This window comes from Chlorocebus sabaeus, chromosome 2, assembly GCF_047675955.1.
Source record: "Chlorocebus sabaeus isolate Y175 chromosome 2, mChlSab1.0.hap1, whole genome shotgun sequence".
NCBI classification, from domain to species: Eukaryota; Metazoa; Chordata; class Mammalia; order Primates; family Cercopithecidae; genus Chlorocebus; species Chlorocebus sabaeus.
Genome location: NC_132905.1, coordinates 64,841,541 through 64,863,634, shown reverse-complemented (window position 1 = coordinate 64,863,634; position 22,094 = coordinate 64,841,541). Strand labels below are relative to the sequence as shown.

Below are 22,094 nucleotides of genomic sequence, written 5' to 3'. Positions count from 1 at the left end.
AGGAAGGCGCTGCCAGCACTCTGAGCCCGCCCTTGCCTCCTACAATGCTAGGCAGCACATAGAATAAGCTCATTTCAGAGGTGAGGAAATCCAGGTGCTGTTAATCAGGATAGAGTGTGAGAGAGAGCAGCAGACACTTGCCTCTAGCCCAGGCTTGGCTGGCTCTGAGGTGTGAGCTTCTACTCTCGCAGGGAAGCATTCAGCTGATGCCTGAAAGACAACCCCTATTAATGTTGGCTACTGGGGACCCCACCCCACTTCTCACAAGCAATGTGAAGACAGGAGAGCCACTCTGTTCTCAAAATTAGGTTCTTCGTCTTCCTGGGATCATTCCGAATGGCCCCATGGAGCTTAAGATTCAATGAGGTTATATTTATAAAGAACTTATCTCAATTCTAGACATGGTAATTGAAAAAAAAGGCCACAGATTCTTCCTGTCACTCACTGCAAGCCCACTTCCAATGTGACTTTATAGCCACAGTACAGGATATCTCCCCAACTCCTGAATCTGGCCTGGGCCACTTGATCTGCTTTGGTCAATGAGATGATGTGACGTCACCCTGAAGAGTAATGCACATTGAGGCTTGCCTTCCCTCATTGCTATCGGGCACCCCGAAGTCACCACTGGGTGAAGAACTCTGAGCCAGCCTACAGGAAAAGGAGAGACATGGCCCATAGCCAGCCTACTCCCAGAAATGTAAGGTCTTTGGCTGCCAGCTGACCGCAGATGCCTGAGTGAGGCCAGACAGCGCTGTGTGAGGCAGAGGCAATCCATCCCAGATGGCTCAGCCCATATCATCAACCCACAGCACTGTGAGCAAATCAATGATTATCATTTTAAGCCACTGAGTTTTGGAGTAGTTTGTTCAGCAGCAACAGATAACTGCTACACCAGCACTATAGAAGTTGCTTAAAACATAGTATCTTTCTCTCCTCCTTGTTTCTTTCCAAAGTGCTGTAATGAATGCATGGGCAACACTGCTGATGCTGGAACTGAGCAGACCCAGACATGCACTTGACCCTCTACTTTGGGAGGCTGAGGCAAGTTCTCAGACACTTGAGAAGTCTGAAACCAGCTTGGGTAACATGGCAAAACCCATGTCTCCACACAAAAAGAGAAAAAATACAAAAATTTGTGGGGCATGGTGCTGTCTGTAGTCCCAACTACTCAGGAGGCTGAGGTGAAAGGATCACTTGAGTCCAGGAAGTTGAGGCTGCAGTGAGCCACGACTGTGTCAGTGCACTGCAGCCTGGGCCACAGCGCAACACTCTGTCTCAAAAAACACATTTACCTACGTAACAAAACTGCGCATCCTGCACATGTACCCCTGAACTTAAAAGTTGAGAGTTAAAAAAAAAATGTTGGCTGGAAGGTGTGGCAGCTTGCTCGGTGCCTGAGTGACAGTTCTTCCCAGCACAGGAGGTGGTCCACAGACCTCTCTTAACTCTGAAAGTTCTGTAACCTCTTCTGAGATAAGCATTGTTGAGGTTCCCCCAATTTCCAAGAGACTTGGCAATTTCTACTGTGTCCCATTGCCTAATATGTGACAGCTCCTCACTGACTTTCTTGAAAGTCTCTATTTTAATGCTATATCACAGCATACTAGATAATATTTCAAGCCACAATAAGGGAATCACAGGTAAGAGAAACTGCCCATCGTGTGCTGGGCCACTGAGGTTCCCACCAGGAACCCTTTTGAGCTGCTGCATCTGCCAGGAGTGGGTGACATCCGTCTCTTTACATCCACGTCCCGGCCCTGTGAGTTTCTTTTGCAATGAAATGTAAGGCCCATTTGAATTGTAGAAACACTAAGGAGTGTGTGTGTGTGTGTGTGTGTGTGTGTGTGTGTGTGTGTGTGTGTTGGGGGGAGTGTCAAGAAAAGACAACAGACAGCTGGGGATCTTGCAGCTAAGTGAGCAGCATGGGACAAATAAAAAAATAGTATATTTTTAAATCCACTACATTGATTTCATGAATTTTCTTCCTTTCTCTCTCAAACTACTGTCTTTCTTCAACAGACATCAATTTCTTGACACCACAATCCAATGTGGTTTGTTTTCAGTAACCATCAGCTGCTAGGTATTTGTTCAGCACTTGGGATGTATCCAGGCAAAGAGATGTGCAAGTATAAAACAAGGGAGCACACCCTGCAACTGGGAAAGAGGAGTTACATGTTCATTCGAAAACAGAGAAACAATGTAAAAACAGGAAAAAAAAAAAAAAAAAGTATCCATGCTCAACACATCAGCTGGGAAAGCCTGTGTGTAAAGTTCTGAAGCCTGAAAACTTTCAAAGAATCGAGGGTATAAAGGGTCCAGAAGAACTCAATACAGGATACAACTGCAAAATTATTTTCTTCCTTTACTTTCTGCAACCCTCACTTTTGGAGGGAACACAGCCAGCGGTGACCTGGGGCCCCACGGGTTAGGCTGCACTCAACAAGGTGCCTGCTTGCTACATTAGGAAGAGTCCACTTTCAAATTCAAACTGCACCCAGGAGACAAAGGCGAGTCCTGGCTGCAGCCCAGGCAGGTGTTCTCTTGTCAAAACAAAACCTGCCTCAAAAGTCAATTCAGAGACTGGGCAAGTGAAAGAGCAGTGACTTAGAGGCAGGGAACGGAGCTTGAGGCTACTCCTGCACATTGGGTCACTACGGAATCGTAATTACCCTTTTAGAACTTCAATTCCTTTATCTGATAAATGGGATCAATGACGCTCCACCTCAAATGGGTCTAACAGTATCTGCTCAACCTAATGGCTTAGATGGGAAACTGCTTTATTCAGGAAAGGGCTCCGGAACAGTAAGCTGCTTTACTAAGGTGTGGTGGCATGTTCTTCCAAGTTGAGAAGTTCTGCTAGATGGGAGAAATGAACAGTGCCCGTTTCTGAGTGTTCCAGGCTACAGCCTTGCAGCTCCGGGGACCTAAGGGAAGAAACATCAGGCATGTCTCGCGGGGCTGCAGACATGAAGATGGGGATGGAATTCAGGTGATGGTACTGGTTGCACTCACCTGCTCCTCCTTCAAATGCCTCCTTCTGGCACTCTGCATTTCAGCATTCTCTTTGGGCTGTGGAGGCTCCCCAGAAGCCACGTCCCCTGAAAGGAACATAGGAAGGACCTCTTGTTCCCGGCACCACCTTTAACTCCTGCCCCTGCCCACCAGGACACCTGGGCAAGACGCATCGCAATGGTGGGTTACCAGGCAGGAGGGAGGGCTCCAGGAGGGTTGGGAGCCCTGGAACCCTGGAGCTTAACCTTTTCTGACCACCAGAGGAGGAGACTGCGGTGGCAGGACTGGGGCCTCTGCCTAGTGTTGAGACGGGAGCGCACAGATGCTTTTCTAAATAACTTTTGACCCCCTTTCTGGTAAATCTTTTTTTCATAGTTGATTCGCTATGAAATCCAGACTGCAAACACCACCTCCTCCCCTCCTAGAACGCAGACTGGCTTACCACCGCCCTAGTTTCCTTCCAATTCCAACTGGGGCGGGCCCGCCATGGGCCAACAGCAGGCTAGCTCAGGGCTGAGGGGGTCTCTGGAGTCTGAACTCCGCGCCCGCTTGCTCCTCCATGGCTTAGCTGGTCAGGACTTGAACATTCGCCGAACCCATAAATTGGGTCATTTTGAACCTCAAAACCGAACCGGAGCCTGGGTAGGCCTTTAGGACCGAGGGGAGCCATCCCTTCCTCTAGTCGGGCAGCAAATTCCTGTCCTCCTAGTCCCCCGCAGTTATCCCCCGCCCCCAGTCTCTGTGGCCCTCACATTGTCAGACACCGGCCCCGGGCCACCCTCTGGACGGGATCCCCCGCTAGGGCCTCCCTGGTCTGGGGCAAAGTTGGTGGCCACCTTCGCGCGGGCTGCGCCTTCCTCCTCTTCGCTGCCCTCCTCCCCCGGAGCCCGCGCCCGCCGCCTCTAGCACGCGCGTTGCCAGGCTCCGCAAGCTAAGCTGAGCGGCTCGCCCCAGGGCGCCCCTAGCCCAGCCTGCCGGCCAGGCGCGTGCGACGATAGTCTCCCAGCACCCTTTCCTCTCCCGAGAGGACTGGGCTCCGCCCCGGCGCCGCAGCTCCCGACTCCCCGCCGCTCGGGCTGCAGCCGCTGCCCCGCGCCCGGCGCTCGGGGCAGCCGGGGGCGCTGGCGGCTAGCGCAGGGCGGGGAGCGGCGGGGGGAGCGGCGGGGGGAGCGGAGCGGCGCGGAAGTGAGGGCAGAGGAGGAGAGAGCCTGGGAGCGGAGGAGCAGAGGCGGGCGCCGCACCGCCCCGCATGCTCGCTCGCTGGATAGACTCGCGGGCGGCCGCTTGGGCGCACTTGCCGGGTCACCTTGTCCGGGAGGTAAGTCCCGACCTCCAGGCCGCGGGGGCGGGCGGAGGGGCCCGCAGTGGGCGGGGTCGCGGCGGGGGCAGCGAGCTGGCGGCGGGAGCGGGAGGCTGCCAGGCGCTGGCGGGTGTCCTAGTCCTGGCTCCGCCTCGGAGCGCGCAGACCCGGCGGCGGCGTGGCGCCCGCGGTAAGTCCGGGTGGTCGCCGGGACGAGACTTAGGAGACAGAGGGTCGGCGGGCGGGAGGAAGAGCTGAGCCGGCGGAGAAGATGCTGAGGAAAGGGTCGGTGCTGTCCCGGGCTGCACCTTGGTGCCTTACCACCCCGGGAGACGCGAAGGGGCTGCTGTGCGAAGAGGATGGGAGCTGCTGAGACCGAGAACTGGGAGCGTAGTGGAGCCAGGCTGCCCAGCAGGGCCATGGGGGCGCGCGGCGGGCCAAGGCTCTGCGGGTTCGCGCTACCCCTCGGAGTGACCCGAAGGAGACCAGCCGGGGCTGGTGAGCCAGGCGGCCGCGGAGCTGGGGACCTAGGTCTGTTTGGGAGTAGGAAGGGAAACAGACTAATCCTCCGAGCGGAGCGGCAGGCAAGGTGCAAGCGCGCTTGGGATGGGGAATCCCGACGGGCGACCGGGGCGGAAGCAGGGACTCCGGGAGCCTCTTTCCTCTAGCCAGGGCAAGACCTGCCTTCGAAAGCTGTCTGGCCCCTGGCAGCCGCGACAGCCTGCAGCCCTGGGAGCCACAGCCCCGGCGCCAAGATGGGAGCGAGCACATACGCTCTTTTGGTTCCAGTTTGAATCTCGCTTTTTCCTAGTCGTGATTTCTGCCTCTTCGTGTGCGCTCTCTGGGCAGTGGGGAGGAAGGAATGGCTCACTAGATGAGTTGGGCACTTTTCTTAGGGAAGGGGCTTTGGTCCCTTTGCGCTTTTTGCAAGACCCTAGTAGAGTGGCTCTGGCAGCCGAGCTTTGAGGAGGCGGCCAGAGGGGCCGTTTGGCATCTCTGAAAGACGAGAGCAAGGATTCTTCTGGTAGTCCTGTTTTCCCTTGGGGGTTTCCTTGCTCGCAGAGGTTTGGGCGCTTGGCACCCCGACTTCAGGTGCGCACAGTCCTCCTGCGACATCAGATGCGCTGGCGCCGCGGCGCTCCTGGCTCGGACCGATGCCTGCGACTTCCCTGGCCATGTCCTGGTGTTTAGTGCAGCGGACACCGGCCGAAGGCTTGGCTGATCAGGGGTGTCGTGGAGGGGAGGGCTGGGCATTACACAGTGGCTCCGTTTTCTGGTTGGAATCAGTTGGTGGGGCGTGCTCGCGCGCGTCTGTGTATCTGTCCGTTCCCCTCCTACAGCCCAGCGTGTTTGGTCTGAGTCCAAAGAAGGAGGTGGTGTGTGTGCTGCGTAGACCTGCGCCTGTGGGGTAAGCAGCCTCATAACAGCCCCTAGAGCCGGCCAACTTTTCAGTGCCAGGCTGCGACCTCAGGGGCCGCCGCGTCGGGGATCGGAAGTGGTCTTCAAAGAGGGGTCTGGGTCTCAAAGTCCTGGCAGCAGCCGAAGTGAAAAGGAGCTGCCAGGAGGCGGGCGGTGGGCAGTCTGATGTCCGTTCTGGCGCGGAAAGGAAGAAACTGAAGTCGAATTTTTAGATGAATTGCGTGCTGTGTTTGGCGGTGGTGTGGCCTGTTCTTTTGGAGGTCCACACCACAGGTGTGAGGCCTGTGGGCCCTGAGGAAGCGCCCTCCCCTTGTTTTCTCCCTCCGCTCTCTCTCCATCTCTCCACCGCCAGCCCCTTTCTTTGCGAGGAGCAAGCCTGACTTAGTAGCTGATCGGCGCCCTCTCTCACCCTGCCCCCGTATCCTGCATGAAAACGGAATCCTCATAATCAAGAGGGCCTTGTTAAAAAAAAGATGGAGAAATCTATTTTTAAACTTTTTTATTATGGAAAATTTCAGTGGTACACAGTGGCAGACAGAGAATAGTGCCCTGAAGCTTTGTGTACCCCCCACCCAGTCACCACCTGCAGTTACCTTTTGTGGAGTTTTGGAGGCCTTATTTGATGAAGTATTTCAAAACTCATTCCAAAATGCTAAGTATTGGATAGTATGTTAATTAGCTCCATTCAGCCATGACACATTGTATACACATATCACAGCATCGCTTTTTACCCCATAAACATATACAATTATAATTTGTTAATGTCTGATAAAATAAACTAATTCATTAAAAATACAAAATTAGGCCGGGCGCGGTGGCTCACGCCTGTAATCCCAGCACTTTGGGAGGCCGAGGTGGGTGGATCACAAGGTCAGGAGATCGAGACCATGGTGAAACCCCGTCTCTACTAAAAAATAGAAAAAAATTAGCCGGGCGCAGTGGCGGGCGCCTATAGTCCCAGCTACTCGGGAGGCTGAGGCAGGAGAATGGCGTGAACCCGGAAGGCGGAGCTTGCAGTGAGCCGAGATTGAGCCACTGCACTCCAGCCTGGGCGACAGAGCGAGACTCCGTCTCAAAAAAAAAAAAAAAAAAAAATACAAAATTACTTTGATATAAACTTCAAAAAAAAAAAAACATTCGAAACTCACCTCACCTCTAAACACATCCCTCTGTATCTCCAGCTGATGACATTTCATTTTATGTTACCTAACTATCAGAAATGTCAGTTTTTAATAACCCCATTAGAGTATAGGTGATATTAAAATAAAAATGAAGACCCCCTCCATTCCCATTTTAGGGTAGAAAAGGAAAACCTGCTAACTCTCCTTAAGGCGTACAGGGGCGAGATAATGAAGGAAAGACAAGTCCATATCTCTGGAAGAGAGACATGTTAGCAATAGGACCAGACTTATCCTAATTCATGCAGGGTGTAAACATGATTCTGGTTGAGTCATGATAGGCAAGATAATTTTTTTTGATAAAAACTTTAAAACTCCGTTCAAAAATTAAAAGCAATTAATTTCTTCCACATTTAACATTGAGATAAAGGTGCTCTACCAGACTTGACTTATTTTTCTCATTATTTTTCTCATAAATCATATTTTCTAGGGAGTTATTACTATTATCAGAGAATAGAAAGTTATTTTCTTATGTAAGATTTCTATCTGAGGCACTAGTCGGTGCTATTCTGAGGTTCATGGAGCGTACTGAACATTTCATTGTTTAATTAGAAAATGTTTGGTCGTCCTCCAGGTCACACCTGCTCTGCCCTCTGAAGAGGCTCTGGGCTTGCTGAGATGTGATGTCCAGTGTGACTTTTACTGGCTGGAGAGGTGTGGCACACAGGGAGGCACTGGAGGCAGTGGGAGGGGGTGCCCTCCCTCCACCAGCCCCCTCCCATCCTGCACACCTCTGTGCTTTCCTTTATATAAAAGCAGTTCCTAAAAATTGTCAATGACGTTCTTAGAGGAGTCAGTCAGACTTTTGAGTACCTTTATAAAGTGCACTATTTAAAGGCGTCCTTAGTTAACCTCTTGTAAGATGAATAACCATCTTGTAGGTGAGCAGTTTTATGTCCTGTCACCCCATCCCCAAATAAAACCTTGTCTTTTCATGACTCCAGCTTGGCCTGTGCCCCTTACATTGGCCTTTCAGATCCTTATGCACATTGGAAAATGCAGGTTCCATATCAGAGTGAATGTACTGCTGTGGCCTATAGTTTGAACAGATGTCACATTATCAGCAAAGTTCTTTGAATAAGTGGGTAAAGTGACAAGGACTGAAGTATGGGGTGTTAATTTGACAACACCAGCAAAGCACGGGGGGTAAGTGACTAGCAGAACAGCCTGTTGTATCAGTGGAAAGTTGCATAAGGTCATTTTGGGGCAGTGCCTTGATAGAAGTTTTTGGAGCCATAGCTCTTGATGCAGCATCACTACACTAGAGGCATGGTGTCAAAATCTCTACAAAGCAGTACTGAAAACATTAGATAGGCTGACCAGGTCTCTAACCACATCACTGGAATTAGAATAATGAAGTTGGCAGTGGGAGGTTTGAAAAATGTGGTTTCTCAGCATTCTGTATGCAAGATGCCCATTTTGAATGATTCCTAAGTGATCCTAAACTTGTGTTCAGAGAGCAGCTGAAGTAACCCGGGCACCAGCTATGATTCAGTACCCTCGTGACTGCTTTGCTTACATCCAGGCAGCATATTGGATTATGCGGAGAGTGGAGGAGGGATGCGCTGGGGAGACAGGTGTGCAGAGTGTCTCCTGTCCCCAGGCTGCTCCCTCTTTCCCCTTGGGCCTTCCCCGAGTGCCATGAGCAGACGTAGGCTCCAGAATCTGGAAGGTCCCATTTGTTTTCTCAGAATGCCATGTGAATACAAACTTTACCCAGAGAAACTTTGAGACAATGAAATGTCCTCAATCCAGTGTCTTTTTCATTTAACAAACTATGACAACATTAACGCTTGGTTTTCAAAATTCTGGAAAGAATATGGTTGAAAAGAAATGATCTCAGAAAAGTGACGTGGTTTGTCTAAGATCATTCAGCTAGCAAGCAGCAGAGCCCAGAGTCTGGAGCCTACAACCTGTCATTGGTAAGAGTGAGGATTGGGACAGTGCGTTTGCACTCACTTGGGGTGGACGGACACATGCACAGGAATGTGCCCAGGGTGCATACATAGCCATGTGGGTTAAAGATTTATGAGAATGTATAGGAAAGGCATGTGAGCAATAGTTTATGAAATTTATCCTTAACATAACTAAATTTAGATTCATATTACCTTATAAACTTACATGATGCATTCTCTATGATGGAAACATTTTTAAAACAGATTACCAACAAACCACCACCCTCCATTTGTAATATGTGATGATTCAAGATGCAAGCATGATTCAGATAACAAAATGTAAATCTTCTTAAACTATTGTGTGATAAATGACCTGTTAAATTACCAAAAACAAAGAAAAATAGAAATTCTAAAGAACAACAACAGATAATGGTTAGAACCAAAAATAACAGAACCAGGAAACATTATACACAGGTAGAAAATAATAAAAATAAAAGCTGCTTCCAAAGGCACAACCCAGGGGATAACTTCGCCTGTGTAGTTACGTAAAAATAATTTAAGAGTTCAGTTAGCATTATTTCAGAAGCATGGGCCTTTTGCTCCTGAAGTTGCAATCAGTGTTCAGTGTGAAAACACTTTTTGCTTGGTTTTTAGTTCTTAACTGAATTTTGTGTCAATAAAATTCATTTTTAAATACTGAGGTGGCATTTAGAGAATGAGTCTGAAGGAGAGAGTACTTGTATGGATTTTATACTGGGTGTTTCAAAAAGGGCTCACTTGGGGTAAATTTCTATTTTGAACAATTCTTAGGTCTCCAACAAGTTCAACTGTTATCTATCACTTGACCTCACTGGGCAGGCACTTTCAGATGTTACCTCCATCTGTTACTTCCTTAGGTTTCCTCTCTTTCAGAAAACTTCAGTGCCCAAAACAAAACCAGAAAGCAAACACATTTCAGATAATTCTAACTACAAAAGTTTTATTCCATTGCCTCAACTTTAAACCACAGATCTTTCTGAAACGGAGATACAGTAATCTTACCTCAAATACATTTGGAACCACCCCCCACGCCCCTGCTTAGAAAAGCAAATAAATGAAGTGTTATAGAAACTCACTCTTCTGTCATGCGTACAATAGTCAGTTTTTAACTTCCTCCTATAATCTTGGTCCTTACATGTTGGTACAGACCTCAGCTGGCATGGGTCTGAGACACAGGAGTTTATCCCTGAAGATCCTAATGGGATTAAGTCCTGGGACAGTTTCCCTGTGGAAACCCAGTAGCCATGCTCGGGGGTGGCCTGAGGCATTAGCTTTAGGGTAGACCCTGGGGAAGCCCAATTCATCCTACAAAAGATTGGTACCAATTCCACTGTTAATTATTTGCAGTTTCTAAAAGTGCATTTAATAAAGCCTATGTGTTTCTGTAGCCAACCTTCATGTCTGACATCTCAGCCTCAACCCATCACCCATGTGTCTCCTTTATAAGAAACCTTGTTGTTCCGTTGAGTGCCCCATGGGATAATGGCACAGCACAAGTAGGGCAGTCGAAAGAGTTGAGATGTGATAGGTGGTGTGCGTGGTTTCTGAGATGCTGTCTAAGCGCAGGGACTGGCCTGGGCTGGTAGGCATTGATGATTGACTGTCACAGATTGACTGTAAGAGGCACTCATCTGCTGCGGATCTCCCGTGGAAACCCTGTATTTATGAGGACCTTGGAGAGGACCCTGCACCGGGCAGTCCCACCAATCCTAACCCAGTCTTGGAATGCTTTCAGATACCTCTTGCCTCTTTTGGCTTTACTTTTCTCTCCCAATTCCTCACCGTTTCCATAGTGCCTTTGTGACAAGTGGCTCCACAACAAAGAACTATGAGCTGATTAATGTGCATAGTGTCTTTTTTTTTTTTTTTTTTAATGGCGTCTCACTCTGTCACCCAGGCTGGAGTGCAGTGGCACGATCTCAGCTTACTGCAACCTCCACCTCCTGGGTTCAAGCGATTCTTCTGCCTCAACCTCCCAAGTATCTGGTACTACAGGTGCACTCCACCACACCTGGCTAATTTTTCTATTTTTAGTAGAGACAGGGTTTTCACCATGTTGGCCAGGCTAGTCTCGAACTCCTGACCTCAAGTGATCTGCCCTCTTAGCCTCCCAAAGAGCTGGAATTACAGGCATGAACCACTGTGCCCAGCTTAATGTGCATAGTATCTTAACAGTTTTTTCTTATATACTAAACCTAGAGATACAGCTCATTCATTTCAGTACTCTAATAATAGTTTAGTGCTCTAAATTCCCTCACAAAAACAGGTTTTTGTTGAAAGCTAACTTTGAGTCAAGGGAAATAATCTTCTTTGTTATTTCTAAGTTTATTCTCTGCCCTTCATTCTTATCCTGACCTTTAAAAGCTGTGGATATTGGCCGGGTGCGGTGTCTCACGCCTGTAATCCCAGCACTTTGGGAGGCTAAGGTGGGCAGATCACTTGAGGTCAGGAGTTCAAGACCAATCTGACTAACACGGTGAAACCCCATCTCTACTAAAAATAACAAAAAATTAGCTGGGCTTGGTGGTGGGCACCCCTAGTCCCAGGTACTCAGGAGGCTGAGGCAGGAGAATGGCGTGAACCCGGGAAGCGGAGTTTGCAGTGAGCCGAGATCCGAGATTGTGCCACTACACTCCAGCCTGGGTGACAGAGCGAGACTCCATATCAAAAAAAAAAAAAAAACCTGTGGATATTATATTAAGTATCACACCTTCACACAATCCATTGTTTTCACTTTGTTCACAATGGGATCACTAACTGGAAGCCTCTCCTAACTGGTCTGGACTTGGCAAGGACCCTACAGCCTGCAGCACAGCTGTCTATCCCACTCAAGTGGCCTGGAGCAAGGAGGGTCATTTGTCCAGCTGCATTTCTGTCCTTCTGCCATCCGCTCATCCGCTGTGGCCCTGCTCGTGTGGGTCCTCTTGTGTAAGATTCATTGGTACACTTGCTAATCTGAATGTTCTGGGTGTAGCTGTATTAGCTGTGAATCGGAGCCCTGGATGTATTTGAGGACATCACAGTCTATTTTAGAACCATAGAAATGAAATGTATCTGTTGACTCAATATGTGCAGAATTCTGTAGCTTCCTTCCTTGCCTATTGCTAGACCTCGATTTGCCACATACCTTTCCGGGAAAAACATGCGTCACACTCTTGGGACACAAAAATGAGTTTGCATCCCTAATCCCAGCAACGGTTCTATCTGTTGCTCTTCACATGCCTACAGGGCAAAGTGGCACAGGGCTGCTCAGTAAGTGCAGGGGTGACCAGGTGGCCCTACCGTCTCACCATTGGTGTTGGGCCATAGCCTGTCCTCAAACACTTTTTTTTTTTTTTTAACTAGAGCAGGGCCACATGAGCACCTCCCTCCTCCCTAAGCTCTCCTGAATCCCACTGATAGTCTGCAGTCACCCATCTCTCCCACCCAGAGTCTGGCACTGCAGTCACCAGCTAGTCTGTTCTACTACTTCAGCCTTGCCCCAGGTGCACCTGGGACTGTAGCACCCAGACTCATAGACAGTGGGAGCAAAAGGCTTCCTGATGGTCTCTGGATTGGAGAGCCAAGCTGTAAACCATCTGTGACTGCCCTGCCTCCCCATCATCTTGTCCTCCAGCGATTGCAATGCCCTGGATACCTGCAGAGGTTACTGAGGGGATGGGGTACACTGCACCCCACTGCCCCTGGCTCCAGTGTGTCCTGGACATTATGCAGAGGGCCAGGTCAGTGCATGGAAGTGGGGTAGGGAGAGCCATGGCTCTGGGAGATATTTGCCCTTCAGGGGAGACTGAGGCTGGGGTGTGATGGAGTGTGATGGAGGGGCTGATGGAGAGCCCAGCATTGGTCAAAGGATGGATCTCAGTCACTAGCACTTCTACACAGTTATAGATATTCCAAACTCCAGGCGTTTCTGACCTGTCTGGACCTAAGAAACAGACATGGGCTTCCAGCATTACTGACCTCAGGATTTGGCTCTGGGCTGGACAAGAACTCCACCCTGCCAGTGGCCAAGCATCCTTTCTTGGTAGAACCAGGTAAGCCCTATGCCTCACCACGGAGCTGCCTGGCTGCTCTAAAAGGGTGGCCCTGCTCTTCAGATCTGGATGAAATAGAGGTGAGCTAAACAATTGTGGGGAAATAAAGGGAGCTCAAACCCAAAGGGTCAGATTAAAGCTGGCAGGGCCTGTTTGGATGTTTTCATGAAGGTGATTCAGGAAGACCACCAGCTTCAACTATTGGTGCCTTGTTGCCTCAGTGTCTCTCTCAAGGACCAGAGTGGCAGCGCCAGGCAGGGCAGGGAGGAACACTAGGAGGGAAGGGTGGAGACTGAGCTTTGTCTGCTATTCCGTGTGACTCCCTCAGCAAGCTCCCCAGATGCCTGTTTGACATTTGGTGGAAAGAAGGGACCCAGAGGGCTTCCCCAACGTGCCATCCAGCCTCTGCATCTGCCAGATGCAGAGCCAGGGCACAGGGACCCAAGTTTTTAGGGCTTGTTTACTTTTGTATTTGTCTCTAAAGTGCATTTTTTTTTCTCACCCACCGTGCTCAGTTTTCTTGGCATTGCTGGAACCCAGAATACTGTTTGGGACAATGACAGACCCCGTGCACTGCAGACAAATAGATGCAGACAGCACTGGCTTCCAGCAAGCCCCAAGTAGGACACAACATGATGAGGACATTTCTCCATCTGTGCTTTTCGGTGGTTTCCTGGGAGGAGAGCACCACAGCCAGTCAGGGGCACCACGGGCGAGGGGAGGCGCAGGTCCTAGGCCAGGCCAGGAGTCATGCACCTAGAAAAGTCTAGGAGAACCGAAGCCTCCCACAGAACTCCCAGGCAGGCAGAGGGGAAGCCGCATTCCTGTAATGCCAGAGGCCCAGACATTTAGAGAGAACGTCGCATTGAACTCTGCAGGACAGCAGGTCAACTTTTAGACCTCGTGGGCACTGTGTTCTTGTCTTGCTCTCAGCATAAGGCTTTTCCCGGAAGATGAAAATGTTCTTTCTCCTTAGACACTGCCCAGAAATGCTGATCTTCCTGGAATTTCTATTCAGAGTTTGAAATATTACAGAAATGTATATTTGGTGAGTTGGGCTCTGCCAACTGTTTCAGTTGCTCCTTAAGGCTAAGTTGGTGCCTAATTAGAGTAAAAACAAGGATGCAAATTGTTTCTTGGGGACCCAAATCAGAGGGTCTCTGTCTCCACCAGAGCCTGGCCCAGCCCTGGAGAGTGACTTGGGAGCCCTGTCTTGACAGGTTCTTCCCTCTCTTCTGAGACCTTCTCCCCAAGCCCTCAGCCTCCTTGGATTCCACCCACCAGACCTTCTCTGTCAGAATGGAGTGGACCCAGGGGCAGGACTCACCGCTACCAACTGAGCTTTCCTGTGTTCACAACTGGCTGCCCTGTATATTTTCCTGTTCCTACCCCTTACCCAACATCATCTCTGGGATGTTCTCTGGGGCAGCAGCCTCAGTGAACCCATTCTCTGTCTGCTCCCTCCAGTCCCTCGGGCTTCCCTTTCCATGCCCTTTCCTCTGATAATGATACTTAGTAACCCAGGAATCCACACCAGAAACTCCCTCAGCCCCTGTGCTCCTTCCTCTTCCTCATCACTAGATCTAAGTATTTCCTGCCTCTCTCTTGCATGTTTTCCACCCTTGGCCCTGTATGCACACTCCTCTCTTGCTGGATCATCTCAGTAGCTTCCTGCAAGCTCTCCCTGCCTGCTGCATTGTGCCTCTTGCCTCCAGGACTGCCAGGAGAGTGAGCTGTCTCAAGTGCAGATCCGCCTCTGGGGCCCTCCTCTCGAAGCCTACTACTGGCACAGAACAGGCTGCTTGGGAAAGATACAAGGCAAGGCTGTCCTGTCAGTCCCTGTTCACCCTCCAGCCTCATCCCCATTTCTCTAGGTGCCTAGAACACCAAGTTACTCCTGCCCCTGCCGTGCACAAGTACATGTGCACACACAAATGCCTGCACACACACACACTCCATGGTCCCACATGTGCACATGCACACACACACATTACATAGTCCCACACCTCCCCCACCTGCAGTTGGCTGCCTCTTGCCTCTTGCTAATCTCCTCTGAGGTTCAAAGGCTTAGCTTGATCATCACCTCTTCCCAACATCCTTCCTCCAAGTTCCGCATCCCCGCTTCTAGGTGTCCTTGGCACCTGGGCCCACACCAACACTGGTGTGGCGTTAGCAGAACAACCAAAGATGAAATACCTACAAAAAACTGTCAAGAAATGTGTAAGACCTATATAATGCTGTTTCAATCAGAATGCCAATATTATACTGCCTTTTGAGCTTAACAGAATTATTCAAAAGTTCATGAAAGAATAATCAGGCTATAGTACTAAATTTTTTTCAGTGAAGAAATGTCCTACCAGATAATAAAACGAAGTATTCACATTACATTAATTGACCTCAAATCCATTAGTATGGCTACTGTCAAAAAATCACAGAAAATAACAAGGGTTGGTAAGGATGTTTAGAAATTGGAACCCATGTGCACTACTTGGGGAATGTGAGAGGATGTAGTTGCTAGGGAAAATAGTGTGGAGGTTCCTCAAAAACACTAAACATAGATTTGCCATATGATCCAGCAGTCCCACTTCTGGGTATATATCCAAAATAATTGAAAGCAGAGTCTTGAAGAGATGTGCACATGCCCATTTTGATAGTAACATTATTCACCATAGCTCAAATGTGGAAGCAAGCCAAGTGTCTATCAGCAAATGAGTAGATAAGCAAAGTGTGCTAAACACATACAGTGAAATATTGTTCAGCCTTAAAAAGAAAAGAAATTCTGTCATAGGCTACAACATGATGAACCTTGAGGACACTAAGCTTAGTGAAATAAGCCAGAGACAAAAAGGCTCATATGATATGATTTCACTTATATGACATACTGAGAGTTCTCAAACACAGAGGCAGAAAGTACAATGGTGGTTGTCAGGGTCTGGGGAAGGGGAGATGGGAGTTATTGTTTAAAGGGTATGGAGTTGCATACGTGCAAAATGAAAAAGTTCTGGAGAACCCTTGCATAGCAATATGAATATACTTAGCACTACTGAACTATATACTAAGAAATGGTTAAGATTATGTAAATTTTATGGTGTGTGTGTGTGTGTGTGTGCTTTGCCACAATAATAATAATAATAATAATAAAACCACATTAATTGGAAATGTAAGATTCTAGTTACTGGCATGTAGTTAACAGGTTATTCTGATTTTCTACTGTTGCATAACAGACTGCCCCCAAACCTTAGAGTTCATGGATCTGTGGGTCAGGAATTTGAAAGGGCACAGTGGGGACGGCTTATCTCTGCTCCGTGGCTCCTGGGGCCTCAGCTGAGAAGACTCACATGGCTGGGACTGTAGTCTTTGCCCAGGCTGGGCTCACTCAAAGCCTGGACCAGGAGCACCCACACGTGACCTCTCCCTGGGTTTCCTCCCAGCATGGCGTCAGGGTGGCCAGACTTCACATGCCGAGGCTTCTGCTCCAAAAGTGAGTGTGAACACGGTCAAGGCTGCATGCTCTCCTGCCCCATCTCCACAGCCACTCTGGGTCAGTGCCGCAGGATTCTGTTGATTATAGGCAAGTTTCTAAGCCAGCCCAGAATCAAGGAGGCAAATTAGACTCCACTTTTGAAGGGAGGTGTATGAAAGAATTTATGAACCATACATTCAATCTGCCATGCAGACAAGTAGGTCAGACAGAGAACTCTGACACGGATGCCAGCCCCAAGAGCCTAGTGAATGTGTGGGAGCCGGTGGGGAGAGCTGAATTAGTCAATGTGGAGCACTTTGGAAGTAGGTAGGTGGGCTATAAAGTCAATTTATACCTCCCCATTTCATAAAAAGTTCTGAATGTATTTTAAAAGCATTGATAAATAAATATTTTTAAAGCGTGAATAAATTCAGCCTGAACATCTTACCAGTAATCCCAAGAGAAAAATAATTGATAAAGATTAAATATATGTACACATTCTGTACAACAGGCACTGTAAACAAAATTGAAAAGCATATAATAATCTGGAAACAAACATTTGCAACAAATTAAATGCTTAATAATCCTCCCAGAGCAAAGAAGAAAACACAAACAACCTTATTAAAAACTGAGTTCATGCAATGGAGAAAAAGGTGGGAAGAAGTGGAAGTAACTAAGAAACAAATATATGGAAAAACATACGTGCATCTTTTCTTGTTTTTTGGTTTTTGTCGTCGTTGTTTTTTCTGAGATGGAGCCTCACTCTGTCACCCAGGCTGGAGTGCAGTGGCGTGATCTCTGCTCACTGCAACCTCTGCCTCCCAGGTTCAAGTGATTCTCCTGCCTCAGCCTCCTGGGTAGCTGAGATTACAGGTGCATGCCACCACACCTGGCTAATTTTTTCATTTTCAGCAGAGATGGGGTTTCACCATGTTGGCCAGGCTAGTCTCAAACGCCTGACCTTGTGATGCACCTGCCTCAGCCTCCCAAACTGCCTGGATTACAGGCGTGAGTCACCATGCCTGGCTGTGCATCTTTACTTGTAATGATGAAAACGTACATTGAAGTTAGGGAAGACACATCTTTCCAAAATGACTGCCCAGCCTCAGAGATTCCAGTTGGTCAGTAAAGGCACCTGAGGCAGCTCTTGGGATCTCTGGGGAGGTTGAATCTCTTGTCTTCAAAGTTTCACTGAAAGGTTCACTGAGGTCCTTCCCTTATATCCTTGACCCCATAACAGAACCATTAAAACATTTCTAAGACACACGCAGAGTATGTGCATCTTGACTTCAAGTAATGAACTGTCAGAAAAAAAACTAAATGTCTGTCAAAAGGGGATGGTTAAATATGATTCAGCTATCATGATGTTCTTAAAATAATGATTCCATTATTTTAAATCCCTGGCCCATTGGCCAGGGCTGTGCTGAGTATGTATTTACATGGATCAATGTCCGTGGTAAACTACTAAGGTTGGAAAACTAGAGGAAAATATGTTAAACATTTGTGTGAATATGTTATTCTCTGGGAGTGAAGTTTAAATATTTATTCAGATAATTCTTGAAAGCTGTTCTCCACATTGTTAATGGTATGTAGTCAGGAGACGTAGAATGGAAATAGGAACTTCCATGGTTTTAATTTTCTATGCATTGGTATGATTTCAATTCATAAACATAAACATGTTGTTTTTGCCATTTAAAAAAAAACCTATTTAAACACATATCTATCCTTCGGAAATAATCAGAGGTCTGGATGTAGTGGTTTGGCTACACGTTGACATTCATACCTGATTTGGGGGAGGTGGAAAGCCTGGAGCCTCCTACAAGTTGAGTGAACGGTGTCTGTGTCAAGCATGCAATGCACGCTGTGGTTGCAGTGTGATGCAGCGGGAATCCAAGCCGTGGGCACTCACACGCATGCAGAGAAAGGTGTGCATGTGTGGGAAGGGACTGCAGGAGACGCCAGTACCACCATGAGTAGCTCCAGGCATGGAGTTACATGTGAATTTCATTTCCTATGTTATGTACTTTCCTGATTTTCAACTTGATCCTTGATTACTGTTTTGATTTGGAAAAAAACCCAGAAGTTTAGAAATTATTTTGTTGCCTCTCTCATTTGACTGAAAATCTGTTTCTTAATCATATTTTATGTTCCCATGTCCTATGCCCAGAGCCTAGCACACATTATGTGCTCAGCCAATGTTTACTCTTCCTGGGCTTCCCCTGGGCACCTCCCTGCCTCTTGAAAGAACGTGCTCTGCATTCCCCCCCAGGACTCCCAGTCTGAGGAGGCCCCTCTCCTCTGAGCATGTGTGTGCATGCTCCTGCCTGTGGCTGGCAGCCTTGGCTCTAAGCCCCACGACAGTGGATATGTTTTCAAGAGTAGTTCATTCACCATGTATTGAGGACTTGCCATTTGCTTGACCTTGTGGCAGACCCCAGAGACAGAGATGAAAGCCTGTGGTCCCTCATGGAAGAAGGGCGTTCAGAGGCCCTGCCTAGTGTGCGAAGCCTCACTTTGCTTGACACGGTGCAAAATGGCGATCCAGGCGCAAAATGGCGATACAGGCAGGCACCGGGGCTGCAGGAGCAGGGGTGCTGCAGCAAGATGCAGCCAAGACTCAGAATGCGAAAGTGACTAGCCTGGAAGAGTAGAAAGAAGGAGTCTTCTCAGCAGAGGGTGCAAGATAGGGCAGAGGTCACAGAGGCCTCTGTGCACCTAGAAGGTGGAAGTTGGATATGGCTTCAGAATTCAGTCTGCACCAGTGGTGTTTGCTGAGATCCAGGTGCCCACACGAGAAACAACAGATGGCGTCAGACGAATTCAAGTGCAGTCCTGGCTACCTGTTGCTGCCCAGGTTGCCCCAGAATGTATAGCATGAAAACTGCTGAGGGTTGGGAATATTGGAGGGGTCAGCTGGGCGCATCCAGCCCCATTCTCTCAGGCAGGTGCTGTCAGAGTGTATCTGGAGCCAGAAAAGTGGGGGCCTGGGGCTACTGGGGGTCAGCCGGGTAACTGTAACCTCTGGTGTGCTGCACGTGGTCTCCCCATGTGAACGACATTGGCCTTCTCACAGCATGGCAGCCTTGAGGTATTAAACTTACTAAGAGGAAGGCCAAGGCTCCGGTTTGAGTGTTCTAGTAAAAGACAGGTTGCGTGATCTTTGCTGACCTAGCCTCAGAGGTCAGGTCACGTCACACTCCTTCTATTCAGGGTGAGTCTCAAATCCACCTGGGTTCAAGGGGAGGGAGCAGAGACCCCACGTTTCACTGAGAGGAGTATCAGGGCCATATCCAGGAATAGATGTGGGATGGGAAGTAGTGTTGTGTCCACCTTTAGAAAAGATGATCTGACACAGATACTGAAAAACAAAATACTCCAATTACTTGCTCTACACACAGTAGGTCTTTAGATCACAAAATAATGAAAAGTAGAGCCTTTTCTTACTAGAAATTCATCTAGATCTATTTGTTTAATACATGGGTTTTCTAGAGTGCTATGGTTTGAGTATGAATTATTTATTCCCACCAAAACTCATGTTGAAATTTGATCCCCAGTGTGGCAGTGTTTGGAGGTGGGGCCTAGTGGGAGGTGTTTGGGTCATGGGGGCAGATTCCTCATGAATGGCTTGGTGCTATTCTTGAAGTGGTAAGTTCTTTCTTCCTTGAGGCTGGATTAGTGCTCCAGCCAGAGCAGGTTGTTATAAAGAGGGTTCCTCCTTCTGTTTGGTTTCTTTCCCTGTGTTTACGCTTCCCTTTTGACCATCTCCGCCATGTTATGATGCAGCACAAAAGCCCTTACCAGAAGCCAGGGCCATGGCCTTGAACTGAGCTAAATAAACCTCTTGCCTTTATAAATTACTCAGTCTCAGGTATTCTGTTACAGCAACACAAAACAGACTAAGACACATAGTCTTAATTATTTTCCATTGTCCGTATAAATTCTTAGTGTGTCAACTTGTTCTTTAAAAGTATATTCTAGAGTGTGGTGCTATACTTGAGTCCATAATGCAGAATCTGGGACATAGATTTATAGCACCAATTTTGTCCATTAGATGGATGCGTTCGTCATTACATAAGGGAATTATAGGTCTTTGGAATTTTGTTCAATTCCATCTCTCTCCAATGTTTTCACTAAAAAGACAGAAAGGAAAAGTGGGAAAAATTTTGAAGTTTCAGGTCCTTGTAGATCAGTGACTTCTCCAGACCTATGCGGAAATCAGTGGCAAAGCTAATTTCGATATAATTTGGATACAGTTTTTTTTTTTATTGCCTTCTTGTTTTCTTTATTTCGTACGGTAATATCTCCTTTAAAGAAAGAGCCCTTTTAGCAAGTGAGTGTATACAACATAGAAATGGTACCACAACAAATGACAGAAGACTGAACATGGCTGAGTGTTATTTAGGAGCTGAACAATGGAGTTTTCCATACCTGGAAGAGTCTGGAAGCAGGAGCTACTGACTCAGCAGCTCAGTGCAGTTGGAGCTGGATCTCTTAGTCCTTGTGGTCTTTCCTGGCTCCCAGATGGCTGCTACTGCCCCCGATAGCACATATGAGGTCAAGGCAAGAAGTGAAAAAGGTGGACAGAGACCCCTCAGGAGACATCTTTGGCCCAAGCTGTGTCTCATGGCCACCCTTGGTAATAAAGTATGGGGTACACGTAAGGATTTAATGAGAACTTAACTCTTCCAGCCTCCAGGTGAAGGTGGGCAGGGTGAAGCACTGACATTCAGCAGTGGGTCCTCCACTCAGCCAGGGAGTGTCACCCCAGCTCTCAGTGACAGGCGTGCCAAGGCCACATCACAGGATAGGTGTGGGAAGGGAAGACTGGGTGTATTTATGAAATCAAAAGAACAGTCAGTGGTTTGCTGGTGGGTGTGAAGTTGGGTGTGGTGTGTGGGCAGGTTGGCACAAGAGAGGGCAGGGTGGGTGCTGGAGAGGCGGCAACCCCCTTGCCTGGGCTGGGTAGCCAGGTGGAGGCCCTGGGCTGATGCCGTTGCTGCTGATCCATAGACTTTGAGTAGCACAGGTCCAGAGTGGTTCTCAAGTTTCACTGCATGTTAGATTCACCTGGGGATATTTAACAATTGGTTTATATACAAATAATGTAAAGACCAAAAATTGAGTTTAGTCCATAATATTAAAGAAGCAGCTGAATCAGTTTTGCTTACTGAAATATTTGTTCAAGCACCATTCCTCAAACTCTAATGCACGCACACAACACCTGGGGATTTGCAGGCATGCGAGCTCTGGTCCAGTGGGTCGCTGGAACCCGAGAGTCTGCATTTCTTTTTTTCTTTCATATATTTATTTATTTATTTAATTTTTTTTTTGAGATGGAGTCTCTCTCTGACACCAGACTGGAGTGCAGTGGCATGATCTCAGTTCCCTGAAACCTCCACCTCCGGGGTTCAAGCGATTCTCCTGCCTCAGCCTCCTGAGTGTCTGGTACTACAGGTGCGTGCCAACACACCCAGCTATTTTTTGTTTTTTTAGTAGAGACCAGGTTTCACCATGTTGGCCAGGATGGTCTCGATCTCCTGACCTCGTGATCCACCTGCCTCGGCCTCCCAAAGTTCTGGGATTACAGGCATAAGCTGCCATGCCCAGCCAAGAGTCTGCATTTCTAACAAGTGCCAGTGATGACAATGCTGCTTTCCCGCAGGACACGCTTTGAGCAGCCAGGGAATCACGGGCCAAGATTAGGGGGCAGGGTCGGTGGGTGTGGGGTGGGGGTTTGAGAGTAGTTGTCCCTGG

The 22,094-nt window shown here is 48.2% G+C and overlaps 1 protein-coding gene and 1 long non-coding RNA gene across 4 annotated transcripts in view; one reads left to right on the top strand and one right to left on the bottom strand.

The window, feature by feature from the left end:
• Positions 1-1,872: 1,872 nt before the first annotated feature.
• LOC103215590 (uncharacterized) lies at positions 1,873-4,069 on the bottom strand. The gene is made up of 3 exons (XR_490210.3): positions 3,849-4,069; positions 3,013-3,098; positions 1,873-2,924 (listed from the first exon to the last, which is right to left on the bottom strand). It is a non-coding gene; the product is annotated as an uncharacterized lncRNA (long non-coding RNA).
• Positions 4,070-4,197: 128 nt separating this feature from the next.
• The window catches only part of SYNDIG1 (synapse differentiation inducing 1), a 195,665-nt gene continuing 177,768 nt past the window's right edge, over positions 4,198-22,094 (top strand). Inside the window, exon 1 of one of the 3 annotated variants that reach the window (XM_073009114.1) lies at positions 4,198-4,330. The gene's annotated coding sequence lies outside the window, so the exon portion shown is untranslated. Of the gene's footprint in view, positions 4,331-4,449; positions 4,811-22,094 lie in introns of those variants that run through there. The other 2 variants (XM_073009105.1, XM_073009111.1) reach the window with 2 other exon arrangements.